This window comes from Phaethon aethereus, assembly GCF_964289735.1.
Source record: "Phaethon aethereus genome assembly, chromosome: 2".
Classification (NCBI taxonomy): Eukaryota; Metazoa; Chordata; class Aves; order Phaethontiformes; family Phaethontidae; genus Phaethon; species Phaethon aethereus.
The window spans coordinates 100,936,411-100,961,631 of record NC_138582.1 but is presented as its reverse complement, the minus strand read 5'-3'; positions in this window follow the sequence as shown (position 1 = coordinate 100,961,631).

The window sequence follows — 25,221 nt, the reverse complement described above, 5'->3', positions numbered from 1 at the left end:
GGCTGAGCCAAAGACAAACAAACCTGAAGTTTGACATCCAAATACTTCTCCCTTTCTCATCACCAAACCTTTAATGAATTAGGGAACGGATCCAAATACTATGACTGCTACATGAAACCCATGTTTACAACACCTTAAAATCCAGGTTCCCTAAAACGATATAACCAATTCCCACTATTAACCACCTGGACCCTGAATTTGAGGAATATTTCAGACAGGTTCAAACTTTGTGATCTAAGTCCATGTCGTGCTATAAGGAAAATTCCACGTTTTCAAATGTTTTCACCACTGGAAAACAGAAAGGTCCAACAATTGAATCAACATGAAAAATATTTTTTTCCTTCCTAACAGCAACAAGCCAATTGGGTCAACCGTTCCATTTCTGGTATTAAATTAAGAAAATAAAGTTTCTTTTAGATAAAGCAGGAGGCAAAGACGTTAATATTTCAGTGAGGTATAGTTGGCATTTCATTTGACTTTACCATTGCTTTTCTCCTTTCTTTTTGAGAGGCACAGAAGTTTTAGGGATGAAGAAAATCCAGACTCACTTCCTGTAACAGAAGTGCTATAGACTACCACCCAGATTCTTCTTAAGGAGAAAAGTAATCTGTATCTGGTTACAGAATATCTTCCATGAAGATGTACAGACCTGAAGATAGATGAAGATGAAGACAAAGATGAAGATGGTGCGAAATGGCACCTATCTACTCCATCATTAGAAGAACTCATGGTTCTTGACATCCCTCCAGCTCATTGAGGTTGAGAGGAAAGACTGGTGGGCAGACAGGAACAGCTGTGTCTTGCATATGAAAATGGCACCTGTAGTTGGAGAAAGCAGTTCTAGGAGACACTGCAGCAGTCCTGTGTATTTCCTTAAGTGAAGGTCTTATACGTTTTTTTAAGGTTGTGACACAGGGGTTTTCCTAAAGCTGATTCAAACATTGAAGCCTCAGCTCTGTGTGAGGTTTCATTTTTATACCTGGCTTGGCAAGCAGGTGTGATTTTTTTTATTGGTCTCATGACACTTAATCTATGCCTTTGTCACCTGCAGATTAAGCTAGTGCAATGCATTGTAAAAGGCTGTTAAATTCAGTCATTGTTCAGAAACATCTTTTAGCACCTGATAGTGACATCAGGCTTTGTTTCACACAAGGAGTGTATTTGTATAGTCATGGTTCTGGCATATTTACAAAGACCTTGCCTTCTCTAAACTTCGTTTGCTGCTATAGTAGCTGTCACCTCTACTGGTACATATAAACAGGCCAGGGACCTGGTCCCATGGGGCTTCTAGGCGCCTTGTGGAGCTCCTCTGACACTGGGACATAATTACTTTGGGGTGTGTGTATGGGGAGCAGGATTACTTCAAAAATGTCTGTAGTGATGGGAATGTTGCTGCCTCCCAGAGCAGTGTTTTCACAGCATTGGTGTGTGCTGTATACACGGCAGTGTGGCATGAAAGCACATCAGAGCAAAGTGTTAAGATGCAAGACCCCTCAAGATAACACTGGAGGATGTGTGGGGTAGAGAGAGCCAACCCTGGCACAGCCTGACCCACACTATCTCTATAAACGTTGAGGACAGTCCTGGAGCCCTGAACTACATCCAGGCAAACTACATCTAGGCATTGTCTTGTAGATGGTTACACCTCCGAGCTTCCCAGTTGTTTTAGTAATGTGGATTCTGGGGATGCTTACTCTTGCAGACCTCTTCTTCAAGGTGACTTCATTTCATCATTTTTTTAAAGATGCTTGCAACACTAGAGCAGAGTCCTTGATCCAACAGAGAATGTCCACTTTTACAGGTGACCTGTGGTGGGATGGTATGAAGGGGATTTGACTGATTATTTTCAAAATATTTACGTCATGCAAATTTTCAAGGACCTTGCACTGAAGAAAGTTAAACTGAAAGAAAGCTAAGGTTGTGTTAGTACTAGAAAAGTATACATGAACTGACCCAGGCAACTATAATTCTGACAGCCCAGATAAAATAATGGAGAAGTCAATGTAAAATTCAATTGATAAGGACTAATGGGAAGATAATTTAAAATGCCAATCAAGTTTATGAAACATACCTGTCTGATGTCATACCTTGTCAAAACCTGGAATTTTGTTTTGATGAGATTGTAATTTTGTCTTATAAAAGTAATAGTGTTGGTGTAATATAACACACTTTAGCTTCCGTGAGACTTAACACCAAACCAATATTTTGATTAGGAATTTAGAACAATGGAAATTATTATCATTCACTTGAAATGTGAGATAAACATGGCTCATGGATGGCAATAAATGGAGAAAACATCAGTGAGTGTGTCTGCTTCCACCAAGACTTAGCTGGAGTCCCACCCCTGCCCTATTTGACTTTTGCCAGAGAGGCAAGACAACAAAAGATGACAACAAAACTTACTTGAAAAGTTTGCAGATAAGAGGAAGATTTAGGGAAAGTGATGCACAAATGAGCATGACAAGTCACTCAGACAGTACGCCCTGCAAAATTGCATTTAAATATGCTGGAAAATGCTGTCACAAGTATTCTCTAGGCATACAGAATGAAGGCTACATCCCATGTGAATGCTCATGTGGGTAACTGTGCTGGTAAATCAAGATGGGTTCAGAGAAAAGCCAAGGAAAAAGCAGTAGCAAATAAATCTAGTTAAAAGATACATGTGGCTCAATCTGTTTAGCTTAAAATAGGTGGAGGGGGGGAGAACAGTTGATAGCCAAAGAGGAATTTAGCAAAAGAGGCCACAGGCCAGATCAAAGTCTAGAAGGTATGGTTAGACACAGTGACACTAAAAAATAAGATCCAGGCTTCAGAGGCAAAACTTTCTATCCCTGGATTTCTAAAAAAATACCTTAAACTCAAGACCGATGGTTTTGCAAATTAAAAGAACTAATCAAGGCAAGGCTTATGGTCAGCATAGAGTATCACACAAAACCCCATCTGGCATTATAACCTAGGGATGGCCTATTATTGGTAACACTGGGCAATTGTTGTAAAGCAAACGGGCTGCAGCTGGCTACATTATTTTACTGCAGGCACCCCGAGTCAGACTTCTGACCGTAGACATGCCCAAGGTTCAAGTTACTGCTTTGAAGAGATGCAAAAGAGTATTAATGTGCACTTGGGAAGGTGTTATGGGACAAAAATGCGTTCATTGCTGCTGTGGCATGAAGAAGTGCCAAACAAGATGCTGGTCCTAAGAAGTCAGGCATCATGTATGCATTCTGCAAGAGCTGAGCCAAGCTTACAAGTCAAATAAGGTGGGTGGGTCAAGAACAGGAGGACAGACTGACTTCCTATCATTGCGGGTGGGAAACAGAACCGCTGGGCAAGGCTAAAGACAAAGTGTGTGGTGGATAGAGGAAACCAGTGCAGATTTCTCCAACGTCGCAGCGCCCGTCCCAGCCTCACGCTTACACTCATCTGCTGCTGCAGGCTGATGGACAACCTGCTCTCCTGCCTAGCAAGGAAAGGCCTCCCATGAGCGCAAGTTTGTCATTCCTCCCCTCTCTGCTGCTAACACTTCCCTGTAACATCCCTCAGGTCATGGCACTCCCCTCACACAGCAGACTGCAAAGCACGAATGGGCACTGCTCCTCCCCTGCACCTCAGTGCTCTAAGAGTGCTTTCCACCGTGCTCCTGAGGCCGATCTTATTCATACCCCGTTACTTTGAATCACACAAACACACTTGATCTTCTCCCTCCCACAGTGCATGCTACATGCAAACTTCTTCAAGATGTTTGTCAACGCAAGTGGCATTTTTAGAACTGCAATGTATGGGTGGTGTGTGCTCCTCCAGTACATGAGCTGCTTATCAATCATTTAATTGGAATGTCTTGATCTTCACCCAGATGGTCCCTTTCAGCAGATAGCATTGTGTTTTAAAACTTTGGATAATTATAGCCCTGTAAATGGAGAGTGCAAGATTTGTTGGCTGCAGCCAGCTCATCTTTCTTCTGTAACAGCCTCATTGTCTAGTCATTGCCTTATTCACAATGGGAAGAGATCCATGCAAATGGAGACACCCATTTAAAGGCGCTGCTCAGCTGGGTAAACAGTAGCAGGAGCCTAGCTGATAGCAAGACCAGGAAGGATTAAAATCTATCAGTAACTTTGACTCTGCTGTTTTTCTTTCCCTCCTTCTCTGGGCACACAAAGTAGAAGGGAATGAACCTAGCATCTACGCTGCTGTTAGCTGACTTAAAACATATTCAAATCCTGTCCACACCGGCCAACAATGCCCTGTCAGCACTTTGCTTTTTTTTTCTTTTTAAACAAAACCAATTAACCAGATTCCTGAGGGAAATGGGCCCAGCATTTGTCTGTTGTTTCCCTCCATAATGAGGTGGTGAAAATGCACCTTCAAGCAGGACTCAGGCATTTTTAACAGCACCTTGCCCGCTCCTCTCAGATCAGCCGGCAGCTTAGCTCCACCGAGGGGTCCCCAGGCCCTCGCAGATGGGCTCCCTCCTGGCTTGCCCTCGCTCAGGGGGGCCATGGCAGCTCTGCTGTGCCCGAGCAATGCCACCCTCCTGCCCTGGCCCCTGGGCACCAGCAGCAGGTCCTTGGGGCCGCTGCTGCTTGGTGTCAGCCCACGTCCTCTGCATCACGTCACAGCACAGAGGGACTGTCCGGCTCTGAAGTTTAAAAATTACCGTTGTCAACAGGGAAGATTAATCTCTGAACAAATTGATGGAAGGCAATAGTAGAGTGCTGACGCCGCGAATGTCTTTCAAAGACAGAGTTAATGCATACAAGTCAAAACAATTGCTATTCAGATTCTGCAGTGCCTTCCAGCGAGGGAGGTCTAGCACCCTGGGCGTACCCTGGACGCAGGGTACCTGGATTTGTTTAAGGACACCTCAGTTCAGGGGAAAACTTTAACTTGAATAAAACATAAAAATATAAAAAATAAAACACCCTGTGCATTGCATTAAAGAAAATCTAAATTCCTGTTTCTTTCAGAGTTTTGATAGGCCAGAGAAAAAGAATGTGCTATGTTTTTATTGCTTTGCAAACCAGATTGTCTGATTTCCCGTAAGATTCCATGGATGGCTGGAGAACAGGTTGTACCATAAGAGTCAGAGGAAAAAGCAATTTTTCATCAGCCTCCATCTTTGTTTATCATTTAACTCGTTTAGGAAAACACCTATCTGTAAAAACATCCACATAAAAGTTTTAGCATTCCACTTGATTACGAGACAAGAAAGCCTGGAATTCACCTCTGAAACCACAGGACATCAGAATCGACAAAGATATTTTTAAAGCTTAAATAAAATACAGGAAAACTTCGGAAAAAAACTTTACTGCCTTGTCCGTGTTAAATTTGGGGGGGGGGGGGGCATATGCAAAGTTTACAGGCCCTGCTTACCACTTACACAGATTAAAAAGCACAACATTTTTTCCCTTCCATTCAAGGCACTATGAGAAAAGGTTACTTAATTGAGGAGCTGACTTATTCAAGAACTTTTAGATAAAGCTATGAGTTAACCACAGTGTTTAAGTGGCAATGAAGTATTCTCAGAAATTATGTATTAGGGCTGGACATGAGAACATTAACAATGCTTTCTATTCAAATTTCCTTCAGCAAAACCTTCACAAAAAACCTATATGCACAAATTAACAATAGGTGGCTTTTAAGGCAACAGTTCAGAAGTTCACAAGAAAGGTACCAACTTCACAAACACTTAAGCATATGAGTAACTCCTCTGAGTCAGTGTCTTGTCACACAATGCACCATGCTAAATTTAGGCAGGAACTGGGTTGTAGGCTTCAGATTTTCAAAGAGTTTCAGAGCGATCCGTTTCTCTTCCTACCGTCACAAGTGACTACACTGACTACATCTTCTGGCAAGCCTCATACAAAACACTGAGAGCAAAACTTGATGGACTGCTCAAACCCATGGGTTCCTGCATGGCATTATCTGAGCTGCTTCGTGTTGCCTCCCACCAGTGTATTAAGCAACATGACTAACATCAGTCACGTATCTACTCCCATCATCTTTTCCCTGAGGTAGAAGCGCTCATAGGAGAGTGTTTCGTTTCGGACTACGTGTGCACGTGCACGTGCTCATAGTCATGCCTGGGTATAGCAAACCAATGCTGCTCACGTTAGAGAGAGAAACCCAGAGAACGGGGAGCAGACTGTAACGTCAGTTGTGATTTCTCAACTATGTCAAGGACTTAACGGGAGGTTTTGCACGGAGGAAGCCTGCCATGCTTGTTTATTACTGTTCTGACTTCAGTGGGGCCGGTTACCACGCTTAAGTCTTTGTGATATTGCTACCTTGCTTCTGAACTTCGTGGCTCATGCCACATTTCTAAAAGTGAAAATAATCGCTGTATTATCTTTTGCATGGTATTGTTTCACAATTACAGTATCTTTATTACATAGAGGAAAAAGGAAAGTCAAGATTCCCCCACTATTGTTCCCGATTAAACTATTTGTTTATATAAATGTTGGAAAACTGTAACAAAAACAACTAGAAAAAACAAGCTGCTCCAAATAAAAGTATAGCTGCTTTCTCCTTAATCTCAGGAATTACATTTAATTTACTTGATTTAAACAGACATGCTTTACTAGGAGTAGCACAGTGAATTTTATTCATGGCATATGTTAAATAAAATGAGCTCCCTGTAGGAGAAAAAAAAAAGTTTATCTAAAAACAAAGGGTTTTATTATTGTTGCTCAGTCAGTTCAAACAGCAATGAGTTTAAACAAACATAGCATTGACATCACTTACTGCTTATAAAATGTTGAAGTTTGCCCTAACAGCCAATTAATAAAATAAAATCCCTGTGTTCACGTGATCACTCAATGCATTCTCAAACATCTTTTTTCTCAGTGATTAGGTGACTCCGAAACTAATGGAAATATTTTATTACATTTTGAACAGAATAATGCTAGACTAATAATGTCAGTAATTGAGAATGGCAACCAAGGATATTGGATAGTAGCATGCAATTAAATAACTTTTTAATATAACAGAATTTTTACAATAGTAGTATATATTTCATTTAATCTTATCCTGATTAGTTTGTATTTCTCCTTAAACATGCAAAACAAGCTTTCAGTTACTATCATTTTAAAGTAGTTTTGCAGACTGCAAATTCACAGCCATTTGCTAAAACATGCAGCCCATTTCTCACCCATATTTTAACTTGGGTTTTATTCATTCTAAACTGATACAGCGCTCACAATCTGTATCTGCAAGCAAGCAGAGAGGTCCCAAGATACCATCACAGGAAGCACCCTGGAATAAAAAGAAAACTGAGAGAATTTAGCAAACACTTGCTATTCTCCAGCACTAATGAGGCAGAATCTCCTCGAGATTAATAAGTAACAGTTGACTGTCTGGAAAACAGAGGGTACGGAAAGGTGGGGGCAGCGGCTGCTTTTCTTAGCCAGGCTGAGTGGAAGGGGCCAGCCACGACTTTGCAGAGCTGTGCAGAACCTGCCAGCTCCCACCTTAACCCCTGCGAGGTTGCAGGAGAGCGCTGGTCTGAAGCTCCAGCTACACCCGCTTGTCCCCTCATTTAATCAGCCACGTCAGCTGGACCTTCGGTTTCATAAATTAAAAGCGCTTGAGGAACTTAAGGGCTTTTTAAAGCCTTTTGCAATCAAGAGAAGCGCTGGATACAGCCAGGCTGACCGCTAACTCGGGCAGACCAGAGCCGGGGCACCCAGGAATGTGAGGGTACCGCTCTCACGTGTGGCGCGAGCAAAGCTCATCAGAGCTTCCCGGCTCTGCTTGCTGGCCCCTCGCGCCCCTGGCCTCAGCTGCCCTCGCGTGACTCGCCCTCGCAAGAGGCTCTCGTAAACAGAGATAAGCAAACTTCAAAAAGTCCAGATTCTGTTTGGGTAAGAGCCCAAAAGTTCAGAAACTGGCTTGGAAATGCGGTGAGAATAGGCTGTCTTGGGAGGCGGCCAAACATTCTCCAGTGACGCTGGGCTATAAACACTTCAGGAATAGCCTCTCTCGTAGTATTTTGGTGGCATTTGTTTCTCATCCTGTCTAGCTGGGAAAGTAAGGTATCACAAAAACAAAAGGACTCGGGAATAAATCTGCAGGCCTGGTTCTCTCTGGCCTTGGGCCTAAGCCCCAGGTAAAAGGGGAGCAGTGCTTTCTGCCGGCTTCGCCCACGCCGCGTACGCCGCACTGGGGGCGGCGGCGTGGTGTGGGTTCGGCATTTAGGGACAGCGGGTGCACGTTACAGCTAAGCCAGCCAAAAGATGCCTGCCACCCTGGATGGGCCTCCTTCACCTTTGCCTCGCTCCTGATCTCAGAGCTAACCCGACAGAAAACTAAGCCTACTGAAAATAAAGAGGAAGGGGATAATTTCTTCCTGGTCAAGTTCCCTACGTCAGCTCGCCACGGGGGTCAGACGCGCACCAGGGCAGGGGCAAGACTTTGCAAGGCTGGGTGTAGGAGAGAGGGAGGGGAACCAGCCCTGCTCAGCAGCAGCCAACTATAAATGTGAAACCGCAGCTGGAGACCTTGTACGTTAAGTTAGAGCCTCCTCTTGTTGTATGGAAACAAATACATCTCTGCTTTTAGGAACTGAGATGAGTCACTGTATTCATTCAGCCTGCAATGGAAACCAGCTCTCCTTTCTGAAGTTCACTCCCAGCTCGATCTAGGGCATCATCAGCTCAGAGCATCTACTCTGGCGTGGGCAATGATCCGGAGGAGCGTAACCTCATCGCTCCACCTTGGGGCAAATCACACCATGGCCCCTGCCCAAGGCACACATTTACTACGACAGCGGCGTGCCGGGGAGGACGCAGCCATCACCACGAGTGAGGCCGAAGCAGGATGGTGGAACAAACAAAGCAGATGTAGAAAACAACAGCCCTGGACAACAAAGCAAACGCTTCCAGGAAAAGGGGAGCATACGAAACCTGTCAATGCCAAGTGCCGGGTCCTGCACTTGGGTCACCACAACCCCATACAACGCTACAGGCTTGGGGAGGAGTGGCTGGAGATCTGCCTGGGGGAAAGGGACCTGGGGGTGCTGGCTGACAGCCAGCTGAATATGAGGCAGCAGTGTGCCCAGGTGACCAAGAAGGCCAACAGTGTCCTGGCCTGTATCAGGAATAGTGTGGCCAGCAGGAGTAGGGAAGTGATTGTGCCCCTGTACTTGGCACTGGTGAGGCCGCACCTTGAATACAGTGTTCAATTTTGGGCGCCTTACTACAAGGAGGACATGGAGGTGCTGGAGCGTGTCCAGAGAATGGCAACGAAGCTGGTTGAGGGGTCTGGAGAACAAGTCTTATGAGGAGCGGCTGAGGGAACTGGGGTTGTTTAGTCTGGAGAAGAGGAGGCTGAGGGGAGACCTTATCACTCTCTACAACTACCTGAAAGGAGGTTGTGGTGAGATGGGTGTTGGTCTCTTCTCCCAAGTAACTAGTGATAGGGCGAGAGGAAATGGCCCCAAGTTGCACCAGGGGAGGTTTAGACTGGATACTAGGAAAAATTTCTTCACAGAGACAGTGGTCAAACACTGGAACAGGCTGTGCAGGGAGGTAGTGGAGTCACCATCACTGGAAGTATCAAAGAAACGTGTGAACGTGGCGCTTCGGAACATGGTTCAATAGGCATGGTGGTGTTGGGTTGATGGTTGGACTTGATGATCTTGGAGGTCTTTTCCAACCTTAGTAATTCTGTGATTCTGTGATTCTGTGGTGCGTCTCACGCTCGGCTGGCACCAGAGGTTGAGTGAGCCGTCTGCAAAGCCAGCACCTGCCATTGCTGTGGGGTTTCTCAGCAGCCCAGGGGCTCGGCAGCCGTCTGGTGAGAGGCAAGCACACGCGGGGAGCATGTCACCCTTGCAGCGATCCATCCCTTCCCTCCCCCTTCCCCCCTTGTGCCAGACTTTGGGCTCATCCGATCCTCTCTCATCTGAGCCAGTCTGACTTAACAATCTGGAAGAAAACTGAGCCAAAAAAGCCCAAGAAGTGAGCAGTTTTCTGACAGGTTGAACCTTCGGCTCTCGCCCCGCAGTCAGGGCACGTGTATGACCCCCTGGCCTCCCCTTCATGCCGGCCAGGGCTGGGCGGGGCCAGCCATGCCCATGTCCCCTTGCCTACTCCTGGGCAGCCGGGGCCCAGCGTCAGTGGGAGCTGCGGCCTCAGAAGGGGGTCAGACGAGGGCACCAGGGCCACGGACAGCGGTGTTACCACAAACTGCTGGCAGGCTGTGCTGATAGCAGCGGGGCAACGCTGCCGGCTGCCCTCATCCCCCGCTCTTGGCACAGGCGTCACCCCCTGGGTGACATGTGAGTGGTTTCAGGTGGCCGGGCCCTGCACCCTCTGCCAGGAAGCCAGGCAGAGCCTCGGGCCCATGGGGTGCGAGAGCCCTGGCGATGGCAGCCACCCATCGCCTCTGCCAGGAGAGTCTCCCCTTCAAAACAAGATCCTAATCTCGCCTGCCTCTTCCGAAGCGAGCGCTTGGGCTTACAGACGAGAGGAGCTTGTGGTGAGGTTATTTATAGCTGCAGCAGCTTCCGCCACAGCAAATAGTAACCGTGCAATGTGAAACCAAGCCAAGCAAAAGTATTTTTTCATTGAAAAATAAATGACAGCTTGTTTATATTATCACAGGGGAAAGGACTACGAAAACGAGTGGTGGTGGCGGCAGCAGGTTTTCAAAGGGCAATGTCTCAGGTCGGGTTGTTGGCCTTTGTTTGGGGCGCCCATTGGTACTCCACTGCGGCGGGAGTCCGAAGTCCCGGCAGCCTCCAAGCATCAAACCTCGTGGTACGCATGGTATGGCGATTTGGGTCTCTCAGCATGGCCCTGCTGCCCCAAAGAGCATGCTCACGAGGCTGCAGTGCGCCCAGAGGGTCTCAGCTCCGGCTCCAGTGAGGACCTACGGCAGGCATGCCAGCCCCGGCCCTTTCCTGCGGCCTGTAAGGCTACCCGCACAAAGAAACATCTGTGTTTCAGGTCAAAGATTTTCCCCCACTGCATTTACAGGCAGGAGGCTGCTGCCAGACCTTGGCCAGCCGTCTCTGCACCTCTGCTATCTCCAGGAAACATCTACCATTCCTGCAGAAGCCCCTCTCCCACTGCCTCTATCCTCCTCCCTTAAGCGAGGATAATTACGCTTGCCTGCCTCTGTGGCGCTGGGATGCTTCAAGCTCTGTGGTTGCAAACGCTGCGCAGGGAAGTAGCGAGGGTTATTTCATTACTTATTCATTCCTTGATGTAGCAACCTTATCTCAATTTGAATTTGCAGTCCTCAAAGATGGCTCACCAGGCCATCTGATGAGGAATAGAACAGTTAGTAAGACATTACCACCTCGGCACTGCTCCCCCTTCCTTCCCTCGCACACGTCGAGGCCGTGTGAGAGGAAGCAGGTTGCTCACGCACGCATCAGGCTGAATCAAGCATGGACTGCCCCCACGCCTGCCTCCCGCCCGGCATCGCTCGCCCGTCTGGCACCACTCGGCTGAGGGAAGAGGCTTTCGCACCTACAGAAAGGAGAGGGAGGCTGAGCACTTCTCTGTAAGATGAAAAACTACTCACCAATTAAAAAATCTCCCATGATATTCAGCTAATGCCAGGCGGGGGGGGGATCTATTTTTCTGTTACCCCGTAGGCTTCTGCACTTTGGTACACTGCTGTCAGAGTCCTTCCCAAAACTGCCGAAGGACCTACATGACTTTCTGAAATATGGGAGGAACCAGAGGTCCACAAAGAGATGACCTATTTAACTTGTGCTCCCACCCAAGGGGAACGCAGAGCCGGGGTGACCCCCTCCCCTGCCTTGGAGAGGTAGTCCCCACTGAGGCGCTGGTGGCCCAGGGAGAGGTAAGGCTGGGGCCAGGGTCAGGGCTAAGGCTGCAAGGGAAACACACCTGCACCACTGGAGAGGAGGGGGTGCCTCTTCCTCCTATTTGATAGTCAGTGTGTGAAGTGATGGCTCTTTTTCAGTAGCTGTTTAGGGAGTTTACAGAAAGGGGACGTAAATGGATGAGGAAGCCTTTTTTTTTTTCTCCTCCCTGTGGCAGTCATCCTTGTTGCATGCGACACCTTTGAAAATATATTTAGTGTCATACTGCTCTGTAAAGTGAGAAAGCATTTATTATCCTCACTTAACAGTCAGGAGCAGGAGGAAGCAAAAGATCAGGTTGTGCTCTCTTTTTTTCCTTTTTAAAGTGATTACTTATTTTGAACATCTCCATTTCTGAGGGACTGGCTCCAGCCAGCTGACGTATTATGGTTCTCTCTGAAGGGAAATAGGGAAAGGGAAAAGGAAAGGGAAAGGATCACACCCAAGGCAGCCAGAAGCACTGCCACCCCACAGTCTGGCCTGCATGAGGGTACCCGACATGGCCAACTCCATCATCCCCGAGTCCCCTGGAGCTCTTGTGAGGCTGAGAGGTGTGTAACGGTCCACCCAGGAGGATGTGATTTCAGCTGGTGTAAGGGAAGGGCAGCACGGCTGCAGGTATCACAAGGCACTGGAGCACAGCAGATGCTGAAGTCAGTAGGCAAGATGTATGACACAGTCTATTGATGCTGTAGGACAGGCGTTCCCAAACTGCAGCTTATGGCCTGACAGACATCTTCGTCAGGGACCTTGCTGGATGCTTCAGAGGGCCTGGAGTGAGGATGTCCCCCCTTGCTCCCGCATCTGAACTCTCATAAGAGTGGCTGGGAAGGCTGCTCTCAAAATCCCTTCTCATGTTCTCACAGCAAGTAACAGCTGTGACAGCCAGAGGGGAAGTGTATGTTAAAGATCAAGGGTCCTCCTAAGGCAGCAAGCCTCTCAGACCAGCAGGATTTATGGCATGCTCAGCCCACATCCCTCCCAGTCCCTTTGACTCCCAGTCCAAACAACCAGACACCTACAAGCAGCCAGGTCATCCCCAGGGCTTCAGCTGGAGTCCAAGGGAAGGCTTCAGCCTCCAGCTTAGAGCCTCTGGGTCTTACTTTAAATGCTCTGCAACTGCACTTCATTTATGGGAGAGGTGGGAAGGTGATACATGTTGCCTGGAACAAAAAGGGTGAAGGACTGTGAATCATTCAAAGCCAGCACACACTGCAAAAGAAGTTTGAAAACCTCCTGACCCCCAGCATTTATTATCCATTACAGTCTCTCATTCATTCCCACTGGGAAAAGCTCCTCTGACATAAAACACTCCTATATTTTGGGTAGACGCAAACAAAACAACAGTTTACCCTGCCTTGAAATTGCTCTTTTTTTTTTTTCTGCAATCTTACAAGCCTTTATTTCTGAAGCCAGATTTGCCCTCAAAGCGATTGTATTTTCAGAGCAGATGAGATGTTGGTTTGAATTATCGACTCACACCTTTATGAAGCACACAGGATCAGGAGAGCTGCTGGAAATTTTGTGAACTGAGCTCTGTTTGCAGCTCTGCCAGAAAAATGCAGCTTAAGTTTCGTTAAATGTGTTCACAGCCTGATGAGTCATTATGGGCCAGGGATAATATAAAATAAAACCACAAAGTGATAAACAGTGGAGTAATATAAGTAACTCTGAAGCAGAAGAAATGCTATATATCAAGAGTAAGGCCAGCCTAATGACAGATCCTCAATAAGGGAAATGACCTGTGAGCTGGCCTATAAGCTCTGCACATCTGTGCTCTTCAGAAGTGCAGGAGGGGCCTAGGATCAACTCCAGTTTCTCGATTCCCAGGTTAACCCACATCATCTGCACAGAGAAACCACAGAGGGAAATGGGCCAGGCAACTCTGCAGCGATCCTTCTGGCTGATATATGAGCTGCAGGAGTAGCCGTTGAGCAGAGCCCAGTGACAATCACATTGTTGGTCCCATTGGAATGGCTGTCATATTTAATATTTATCCCACCTTATAAAGGCATGGAAAAAAACAAATCAACAAGCGAAAATTTGAGGATGGGGAAAAGGGAAAGAGAACAGTCAGAGCTGCTCAATCAAAATGCTTGGGAGATTTCCCAGTGTCTCCCCTCAAGTTTTGCAACTGGACACATTTGTTTTACTGTAAATTAATTTGGAATGTGAAACGAAAAGGAATTTGCAACTTGGAGAAGCAATTTTCAACTTAGTTTTGAAATAAGGCATGTCGTGATTAAAAAAAAACTACAACTTTTTCTTTCTCGGATGTTTTCCCTATGATAAAGGGAATTCAGGTATGTGTTGGGGATAGACTTAGCCCTTTCCTATAATGAGGCTATTTTTCCAATGAATTTCCAATGTCAAATGTCTTTCAAGAGGTGTTGAAGCCAATGCAGGCTGCTGTCTCTTCACTTGCAACATCTCGTCCTTTCCTCTCTGGCAACATGGGCTGGATGGGAACTTTCCATGGGCCACCTACACCACTCTATAAATGAGCAAGCAGAGCCCCTGTGACTGGCACTGTAGATTGCTGTCAAACCCCTCAAGACCGGCCCCTACACAGCTACTTCTCCAGCCTGAGAACTGGCTGTGTTTGCAAAGGTTGCTGTAAGGAACAGCTTGTGCACATGGAGAAGGGAAGAGCTGACCTTTGGGTAAAAGGATATGTACTGCCCTGAGACCAGGGTAGGTCTTGGTGGCTGCAGATGACCAAAAAAGTCTTACACACAGTTTGGAAGTGGAGAAACAGGAGATCCAAATGTGAGGTCAATATACAACCATTTACATGGGTGTAGGAAATAAGAAAGGCCACGAAATCCCTTATCTCTAACAGAAGAGTGCACTATTCCTGAGAGCAGAGACCTGGACCTGTGGCAGACATCAACTGTGAAAGTCCCCTGAAGAGCACAAAACCAGTGGCTCTTCCCCGCCCCAGACCCCTCACAGATGCCCCACGGGTTGGATGCGCCATGGTTGTCACTGCACTGGACCGTGGGGCTGCACCATGACGAGCACCCAGTGGCCCCACATGGCGGGCCATTTCCATCCCATGGCACTTCCCCAAGCACGCAAGCTGATGCACCAGCGACGTGCCCTCCTATGACCTGGCATATGTCACGGAGCGTTGAGAGGCCTTTGTGTAGCCCTGTTCTGTCTTCAGCTGTTACAATCCAGAGTGAAATGTGCACAACAGTGTTCACGTTAAGTTAAAATAAATCAAAATCAGCATGATTTTCATCCTGCCTAGTTCAGGGTAGTGGCAACAAACTAACAAGTACTAACCCCAGAGCTGCCAACATTTTGTTGTTAGCACCACTGGTGATTTATAAGGAATTAAGCAAAATGTTGCTTGTGCTGGGTGGCCTCGATGCAGTAACAGGAGATAAAACACATCAGTGTTTATCCACTACCATAGGAAGGGTTGGAGGGTAGAGGAGATATTTTGTATTGTGGTCATATGAAAGGCAAATTTCACATGGATTTTCATGCAGACCCATAAATCAGTCCATGTTCCCTCTAAAAGTTCATGGTCCTTACCAAACCTCTCAGTGAACCAGGGCTGAGCTTAGAGATTGTAAAGAAACCTGAAACCAAGCAAGTTTCAACCAATTTCATATTTTGCCGTGAACATTTTGCTCAGGTCTAACTAGTTTGTTTAGGAGTTTAGGCAAGTACAACCGTGTCCTTTGGGAGGAAAAAAAAAATGCTCTGAGAAATCAAAAACACCACACAAAAAGTAATTACAAAAAATCTTTACCTAAATATAAATTGTTCCGTGCTCTGTGTTCATTGTATTGCTTGAAAAGGTTTCAGTTAAGGTAAGGATTCAGCTTTCAACACCTGATTTTTGTTTGTTTGTGATTTTTCCCCCCCAGGAAACTCAGTGTGCCAGCCTTAGCTGCAGCATAGCTGGCTTGCTTTTGTTCAGGGAGCCATAATGGTTTCGGACACACGTTAGTCAAGCAGTCAGAGGAAAATCTTCTCTCTCCTCATTGCAAAATAAAAATAAAATTTAAAAATCACCTAGTAAGAACAATTAAAATACGTCAGATCTTGCAAACATATTCCTATTCTTTCCCTGTCTGCCTGTGCCCACCTCACCTTTCTGGTCTTGTAATTACAGTGGGAGCGCTTTGAAGTAGGAACTGCTTGAAAGGTTTCACTCCGTGGTGCTTTAAACACAAAAATACAGCCCGTGCCTACGGCCCATGGCCGTGCCCACATCAGAACTTCCAGGGCAGATCGCCATTAGGCTGAAGTCCCAGTGGCATTTAACCCGGCAGGTCCGTAATGCCAGCGCCGATGCCCCCAGCACGCCGGAGACGCAGCCGGGCGGGTTGCTGCCTGCCTCCCTGGTGCAGCTGCAGTGCCGGTGGGGAGGTCTGGGGTAAACCTCACAGCCAGAGATTAATGAAGGGCGGGCAGCCACGGTGCGTTTGCAGCTCCGGCACGCCCGATGCTGCAGCCAGCGCAACAGGATCACAGCTTTAGCTGCCGGCCTCATCCCCGGCTGCCTCGTAGCGACTGAGGAAGATTGTGATAAAATGCTGAAAGTGGTATCACAGCTGCAAAATATTTTCCTCCTTTAGCAAAGTGCAGCCCTTCTCACCAGCAGCCCCAACACGCAGCTGTGGCCCCCTCCCCGGCCTCCAAGGTGCACATCAGCTCCCAGCTCTGCAGGGAGCTGAGCAGGGGGGATTGGGACGGAGATACAAGGGCAATGGGTGATGCAAACCCTGTGCTCCTTCACCAGCTGAGGCTCGCCAGCCCGGGCTCGGGGAGGCTTTCCTCCAAGCCATCCTCCCACCACCACCTCCCTTTGGGTGCCAGGAGAGGATGGGGAGGGAAGCGACCCTCGGCCCCGCTCCCCCGGCATCTCTGCTGAGATGGCGCTTTCACCTGCTGAGCGCGATGACGAGCGGGTTTCCCCACACCTCCGCAAAAGTCGTTTTTGCAAAGGCTGCTTTTCTTAGCCCAGCATTTAAAAGCAGAAGTTATCGGGGCATAAATCATCCCGTGACTTGTTGTGAAGCCTGTGAGAAGAGATAAAGGCAAGGCAGTTTGACAAACCGCTGGGAGAGGGAGGAGGAGGGAGAGGGCAAGCGGGGAGTGTGAAGGAGGGAACCACAGCACCGACCCTCCGCAGATTATGTCATAGGTCAGCCCAAAGGATGCAAATAAGACCGAGAAGCTTTTTCCAAACTTTCTGAGGCTGGCTACAACTACACGTACCCACTGCAGAGCTGGGTGTAATAGATAGCACGCTCACAGAGAGCATTACATCATGTAAAGGGAAAAGCCAGCAGATGAACTCACACCATAAAACCTTGACTTGGTACCTAGCCAAGCCCAAGCAGACAACCCCATTATTTAGGGAGCTGACAGAGCTCCACACGTTGCTGCAGCTTCACCCTTCCGCTTCCCACCACCTCCTCCAGCACAGGCAAGCCTTCCCCGCTCCCGCTTCGTGTTCCTGCAGCCACACCAGCAGCCATCCCAGGCACCCATAGCCGGCCGCATGGTGCAAAACAGCAAACCAAACATCTGGCAAATTTTAAAAACATGCTTCTCACTTTCCAGCCTGTTTTCCTCACAGCAGGTCCAGTTTGTTTTTCTAATTTTCCTGGAGAATTTATATTGACCGTTACGGGCTATGAGTGACAGACCAAAATTCATAGGCACAGTGGATCTGATTCTCATTTACATTAAGGCTCTCGTGTCTGTTGGGAAGCACTGAGAGTCCTGAAGTGGGTCTAAATTTTGCTTAGGGCACTAGAAATGCTTTTCACAACAAAAGGGGAGTTGAGAGTTAAGTCCATGTCCTGTGTCTCTCCACTGAGTTTCCTAATAGCCAGTATGGGCGATGCTGGGGGATACTGTGACAGGGAAAACTGGAGTGTCACTCAGATCCCAGCACCCTCAGCCCCGCTTTCCAGGGCCTTGAGCAGCCCTTCCCTACCTGGCCCACCAGCACACCAAGGTTACTGCCAGCGAGCCTTGGCCCCCCTGCACGGCTGCAGGCAGCTGCAGCCCTCAGCCTGGTTCAGCCTCGACATCTAACGGTGCTGTGGCACAGCTTTCTCCAGGGGTTTTCTGAGTGCAGATGAAATATTGGGATCAAGATGAGCCAAACTGGCCTGCTGGGGCCTTTTCTCTCTAATATCTTCATTCTGTCAAAATTATACTTGATCGTGTTTCGTTATTGTTTTTTCTAACTTTCACCCCTGCCTCAGCAATTCCATCTGGTAGGTCATATTCCTCTCTCTGATTGCTTTTTGGATAAAAACATGCTCACTGGGGCCTGCTTGGAATTAGTTTTTATTTCCACTAGATGCTCAGCTCAGTGCCATAGTTTCCCTGACTTAACACAGACGGGGTCAACCCACCTTTGCCTTCCTGGCACATGCATTCAAGTACTGATTCCCAAGTGCTACAATAACCCCATTACATTCTTAACAGTCTCCAAGGGGGAGTCATTTACAGGGACTTGAACTGAACAGTGCAAGTTTCGTATCATCCTCTTGCGTGTGCACTTGTGCAGATATTAAATCAGCAATGATAGGAGGAAAAAAAATACTGTCTTGGCTATATCCCCAGGACATTCTTTGAAGACTGATGATGTACATCTGCCTTAACTGTCTGGGTCTGAAATAATTAAAGACCACCCTTCTTTCCCTCCCATTAATTTCACTGAGTATCTGGAAACAGTTTTTTATTTAGAATTTTATGCCTGCCTTGTAAGAACACCATCCCCAATAACCTCATTTCCACCTCCCATAATTATAGCAACTTGACCATTAAAGAATAACAGGTAGCTAAAACACTACTGGCTACTGCACAGTTGCCATTTACACCCACTGGCATTCTGTTACGTTACGACGGGGTGGAACAAAAAGATTTCCCATCTCTAAAAGACTGCAGATAAGCCCCTCTTTAAGGTTACATCGCTGGCTTGCTCTGCGTACGATCAGAATATTCAAAGGTGTGGAAGCTTTCCACCATGTGTGCAGGCAGGCCTGCACTGCAAACCCTCCTCCAGTCACAAAGATGACAGACTGGCTTGAGGAAAGGAGGACTTGGGTAACCAACCAAACAACCAGTTGATGGCTGAGCGACAGATGCTAGTCCTAGTAGGCTTCTTGGAGCTCTTAAGAAGGCAGAGAAAAACAAAATGAAGCAGGAAGTGTTTTAAAGATGTTTTTAGCTAGCTAGCTGGTGTGTGGCAACTGCACGTCATGGTGGCAGGCCCCAGGGAGCCAAAATTGTCACCCGTACGGAAAAGGGACCAACAGCTGGTGGGGCCTGTGCAGCTTCGCATCTCTCTCTGTGCGAGCTGAGGCCAAGCAATGCACTGGCAAAGTGTCTGGGCAGTAGGCTTGGACCCCAACTGAGAAGAAAAGGTATCCTTGTGGAGATCTTAAAAAGACCCCTTTTCTGGTGGGAAACGTGTGAAAGGAGTGGTGTGCCTCTGATCTCTTCTGCTTCTCACCTTGCATTTCTTTCTTCCTTCCTTAGTCTTCTCTTCCGTGGATATTCCTATAGACACCACAGGGAAAAAGGACTATTTCTGACCGTGGTCCCAAAAGCTGGGAAGGAAGGATGACTGACCCTCAAATAGAGACGCTGGCTTGGGGAAACAGCAGTACACCCCTTCGAACATTTAAAATCTTCTATTCTAACCAAAAAATATTACCACTTCCCCAGACAGGACGCCAGGTAAATGTAGGGTTTTTTCCAAGCAATAACCTGAAAAATAGCAATCTCCAACCCATTTTTTATTTTGCCCAACTTCTGTTTCCTTGCTTGTACATGTCAATATTTACAAGCACTACCACTTCTTGGATTATTTATTTTCCCTGGTCTATTTCACTCAGTGAAAAATCTCTCCAGCTTGGGACTTGACAGTTTGTTGCTGATATCCATCTTTATTAACTTCACTGCTACAAAAAAACACCACCACCATATAGTCATAAAAAACCCCCAAACAAACTCAGGATGATGCTTAAGTCTGGCAGGGGAAAAAATTCTCCAAAAATAGGTATTGGTTTTCAGCAACATACATTTTTGCATGGATGTCACTGAAAGGCACTTCTCCCTCCACTTCATTAGCAGTCAGTAAATTCACTGACAATCAGCAAGAGAGCTGCTGTCACCACACCTGAGGGGATGGCAAGGAGGGTTGCTCTTCTCTCCTCGCCTCCCTGCGCCACACTTTTTTCTGCTTAGGGGCAGGACCGAAAGAGCTCAGAGATGCCAGGCTCCCTCTCGTCATCCCTAGTGAGCTCTGAAACGAGGGAGCCTGACAGGCAGGGACAATCTTTCCAGATCACTTTTCAATTTGCCTTTGAAGGACAACGAACCATGCACTTTTAAAAAGTTCCCTGTAATGTGTAATGCAGGATGATGAAAAAGGTTTCTTCCTCTTCGTTAGATAGACCAGGGCTCAGGCACACCTCCATTTCGCAGGTCCCCCCACCCTGCCACCACCGGGCACTTCAAGATAATCTGAACTTCCCCCAAGGTTTTTTTAGCACTTCTCAGATGGAAATCATTGCTGTCTAAGCAGAGCTGCCAGAACAACAGGCTGTGCCGGTGCGTCTCATCCTCTTCAGCTCAACATCCGCCAGCTTGGCTCAAGCAGAGGAGTTGCTGGAGCCTTGCTGCCTTTGCACCAAAATGAATCAGAGCCCACCCCCGTATCACATCTGCCACTCAAAATGTGGGGGCAGAGACACCTTTAATCAATCTGGCTAGATCAAGCCCATCCCTTCACATTTTCCCTGCCCTGTGTTTTCAGAGTTGGAGCACAAGCAAGACAGTCTGGCATGCACAGACCCCTTTAGGCTGGCTCTTTTCATCTCTCTGTCCAGACTCTACAGAGTAATCTAAAAATAAACAAAGCCTCTAGCCCCGATAGCGGCAAAGATAAGCTTCCCGCTGTGAACCACTGCCCAGCCATGCAAGGGTGGGCGCAGCTGGGCAGATGGAGAAGTTAGGGGAGGTGATGGGGAGCTAGTTTCAGTCTATGGACACTCGGTCTCACAAACTCCTCAAGACCCGGTAGGTCACACCACGGGGACCGGCCAAGCCTGTACTGCCACCAGACGCTGCATGTCATGAAAGAGTAGTGTCAATCCATTCAACTGCCTTGATACGAAGAGGGGTCAAAGACTTGTCTACTCCCAATAGGAGAGACCACCAGATGGACAGCAAGCCGGGATGCCGTAAAAAGCTTACAGAAACAGGACGGTAGTTCTCTCCTGAGGTTTGCTAGCAGAGGTCAGCCTTCACATTGTGAAAGCTAGTGCTCATTTCTAAGCGTGGGCACACCTGAGAAAGGGTTTGATTAAACGAGCTGACATCACACTAAGTCTTAGCCAGGCTGTACTTTAGTGGCTGTACTAAACAGACGGAAGAGCTGGCACCAGTGGCTCGCTGCTCTGCTCGCAAACCATCTCGTCAAACGCTACTTCTGCTACCGTTAGCTTTTAGAGAACCGTGCTCTTTCATAATTTCTCTCTTGCCCACTTGTACCTACACTTATTTAAAAGTAGCCACATGCCTGGAGACAAAAAACTTTTCTGTGAGGTCCTATATTTTCCCTTCTTAGTAGCACTGTCTGCACTGTGAGGGACAGAAAGCCAAAGGGCCTGGCTTGCACCCCAGCAGCATGGGCTCATGCAAGCTGACAGGTCATAGCACAATGTATATGCTTCCAGTTTGGCAGACACTCACTCCAAAGGGGGTTCCAAATTTCCTCTCTAGCCTCCGGTGACAGCCTTGGATTAATTTTGTCTGGAACAGAAGATTTATTGCCTTTGAGTCACTGCGGTTCACTTATCTGCTCTACATCTTGAACCCAAAGTTCAGGTGGCATTTAGCTATCACCCTTCTTATCTATTCACTGTGGGAATACCCTGGTGAGACCCTATTTCTTCCTGCTGACTGCCCATTGCTTCTTATCTTTCTGACTTTCAGCTGCAGCAGTCCTACCAGGGAGCCCTTTCGAAAGGACGACTGTGGTTGCGTTGGCCGTAGGAGATTAATGGTACGCGTGGCGAGATTCACAGCACTCCTGATGCTTCCTCTGAGCATTGCAGGCGTGCTAAAGCGAAAATATTGAAACAAGAACTTCCAAGTTTTTGAATGACATCAGCTTGATACCCAAGGGCCTGCCTCTGCCCCGGTGGCTTTAGCTCTGGTTTACAGCCAAAGTTTAGAGAAATCTGTTTTCCAGTTCCCATTCGGATGCAGCTGAAATCCCACCAGCATGGTCCATCCTGGGAGCAGGCTGCGTCTCCGCGCCCTGGGACCTGGCACCATCCCAGATGGCAGGAACGCTGTGAGAGAGGCTGTTCTTGTGCGGTTCTCATCACTTTGGGCTGAGGTTAGTTCACAGAATTTGGGATCTTCGGACACAAGCCTAGGCAATTCAACTCAGACTTAAATCTGTTGCCTAAACCCAGTTTGGATCTAATTGTAAATGCCTCTGGACAGCCCTGGAGAGCGTGGGAGATTTTATCCTTTCTGCCTGAGAAAAGCTACTCCAAATGTTGTGTTGTCAGGTAGCTCATATGTTTGTTTATTTGCGTGCTCACTTACTCAGTCCCTTTCTGATTAATTTCTTGATGGATAGTTACATCTGGCTTCAGTGACAGGTCCTTCCCACCAGCAGCACTGTTTGGGGACACCCATAAGCTGCTCAGTAGGATGCGTGATCGTGGGAGGAAGGCGATGACCTAAAGCTCTTCCTCCTTCGAGACCGCCGAAGACACTGTGGGATTGCGGAGGAATTTTCCGCTGAGCTGGAAAGTGCCCCCACGCTTCGGCGCGGAGTCATCTCAGCAGCACGCACCACGCAGGGGAGGGACTGGCTTTGAGTCAGAGCTGCGCAGAGCGGAGCAGCTGCATGCTTTACGTAGCACCGTGCGTGCAAGCCTGAGTCTACTGGAGGTCAGCGTTGCTCATGGCCACGCGCGGTCACGTCACTCACAAAAGCAGGGCGCTCGCAGTGGCTGAGGACACAATGGGTTCTGGTAATTTATTATTTTAAATGAAGGGTTTATTTCGGAAGCTCAGTGTTTTATTTCCCATCCTTTATGACTCATTAAGTCAGGTGAGCCACCTCTATTATTTACTTATACTTTTATATTTCAAGGGCAGGTCCTAAATTGGTATTTGTATCAGCTGAGCACCTTCTGAGGCCAAGCTCCCTCATTTATCTGCCTGCTTAGATAGGGATTTATCTTGCATTCATACCCATGCTATAGGAGTGCCTCCTCAACAGTCAGAGCAAGCAGCAGGTTTTTGACAATTTGATTCACAACCAGCATCTAGCTCCTGCGTTCTGTCCTTGTCCATGCACTAACAGACAAGAAAGTTGCTTGTGCATATTTTGGTTAGCATTTTTGATTGAAAACACAACTGGAAAAGAAAAAATTTCATTAAAAAATTGTGAAGCTCGGGGATTGGAAATGTTGCCTTGTGGCAAAAAGAGACATTTCCCATGCACAGAAGAGCTGAGAGAATAAACTACTGATAAATATTTTTAAAAAATTATAGTATGATGACAAAACGATGACCAAAAAGGACCAGCTAACCCCTATTTCAACTTTAGCATTTCCTTGCCATAAAACCATTTGAGAGAAAAGAGGGGGTTTCAGAGATTATATCCCCCTGCCCCCCCCACCCCAAGCACTTAATCAGAGATTTACAAACCAGTAAATCAAAGGAGACTGTGAAATTCCAGCCAGAGAAGCGAACAGCGAGATTAAGTGGATTAGTCTACTGTACAGGAATCCAAGGAATGCAGCCCGCATGTGCTTTTGTTGTGGATTACTCAGCAGCAACATTATGGTTTTACATCTCCCAGAAACATATGGGCATGTGCACTTGTGCAAACCAACAAGAAATAGCAGTCCCTAACACGCCGCTTCGCTGAACCGGCTGTGCTGATTTCAGCAGATAAAGCGTTTTCCAGGGAGAGGAGGAGAGCATCCGAACATTTTGCTGTATCGGTTGAAAACAAAGCAGCAAAGAAGCTACTCATACCAGAAACAGGCAGACACATCTCTTCAGTTCACAGGCAAAGACATCCCCCTTTCACCATTAACCAACCACCTGTTAACGCTCCAATGAAATCCCTCAGTTCAGGCACTGCAAAACTCTAAGAAAGTCAGGTCCTAAACGAAACTTAGCATCTCAGACCAATAACAGTTTTTGGGGTTGTTTTAATCAGGTGCAAAATTATACATGAATTCATAGCCTGCGCACACTGTCGAAAGGGAGTGGGTGGAAACACAGGAAAGGAGGAGTAAGTGATAGATAAATGAACAAACTATTACTAGCCAGAGTTAACAGTTTGTATTAGCAGTCAGTAATAAATAATTAATATAGCCCTAGGAGATAGAAAGCCACTGACATGGTATCTCTCGTTCGGCTCTAAATGGAACGCGAGATAACCTACTTTGAACAGGAATGTGTTCACAGTATGTGGGAATTAACTGCTCAATGTAATAAGTACTATTGAATTTCCCATCTCTGTACAGATAAAGGGCAACTGCCACCAAAACCCACAGTAATAACAGTAACTGAATGATAAAAAAAGCAAACAAACCTGCTTTTCATTACATCCTTAAAATGTTATAGGTTAAAATAATCTTAAAAGAGCTTAAAAAACAGCAATTAAATCTTTCCATTTCTGTTTTCCAAGACTGCAGCTGAGAAAACGAAAGAGGCCTAAGTGCCATACCGTGCTAGCCTTGCTAATAACTCTCTGTGAAAAATCTCATTAATTCAGTCTGGCTCTTCAGATCAGCCGCTAAGACCTTGTATTGTCAGTCATCCTCTGGCCTTTTCAGGATTTCCATAGCCTAACTAGCAGAATCTCCATGGAAACCATGCAGTCATGCTTTGCACATCCCCAGAACTTTTTGTTCCTGACAAAGCTTGAAAAATCACATGCAGCATGGAGAGTTTAACACAGTGAACTAAACCCTGACCCACACTTATAAATGATAAACCCCAGCATACCAGCTTTATTATAAATGATTTCCTTACAAGATACTTAGCCAAGCCGGCAAAATGCTGAACCAGACAACATCGGAGGAACGCAGCTCCGGAGAGAGGAAACAAACAAACCAAAGCGAAACACAGAGTTTCGGGCTAGTTCTGCCTCCTGTGAAAGCACTGGAAGCACATAGGTACGGAAGCAAGCGGAGAGCAGGAGAGCGTTCTGACATTGCCTTTCCCTGAAAATGCCATCCCAGCAGCCCTCCGAAGAGGAGCCAGCTCGCTCGTGACTATGCGTCACAATGGTGCTGATTCACTTGTCTGGCCGTGCATCCCGGCCGGCAGTGGCTGCGTGGTGCCCC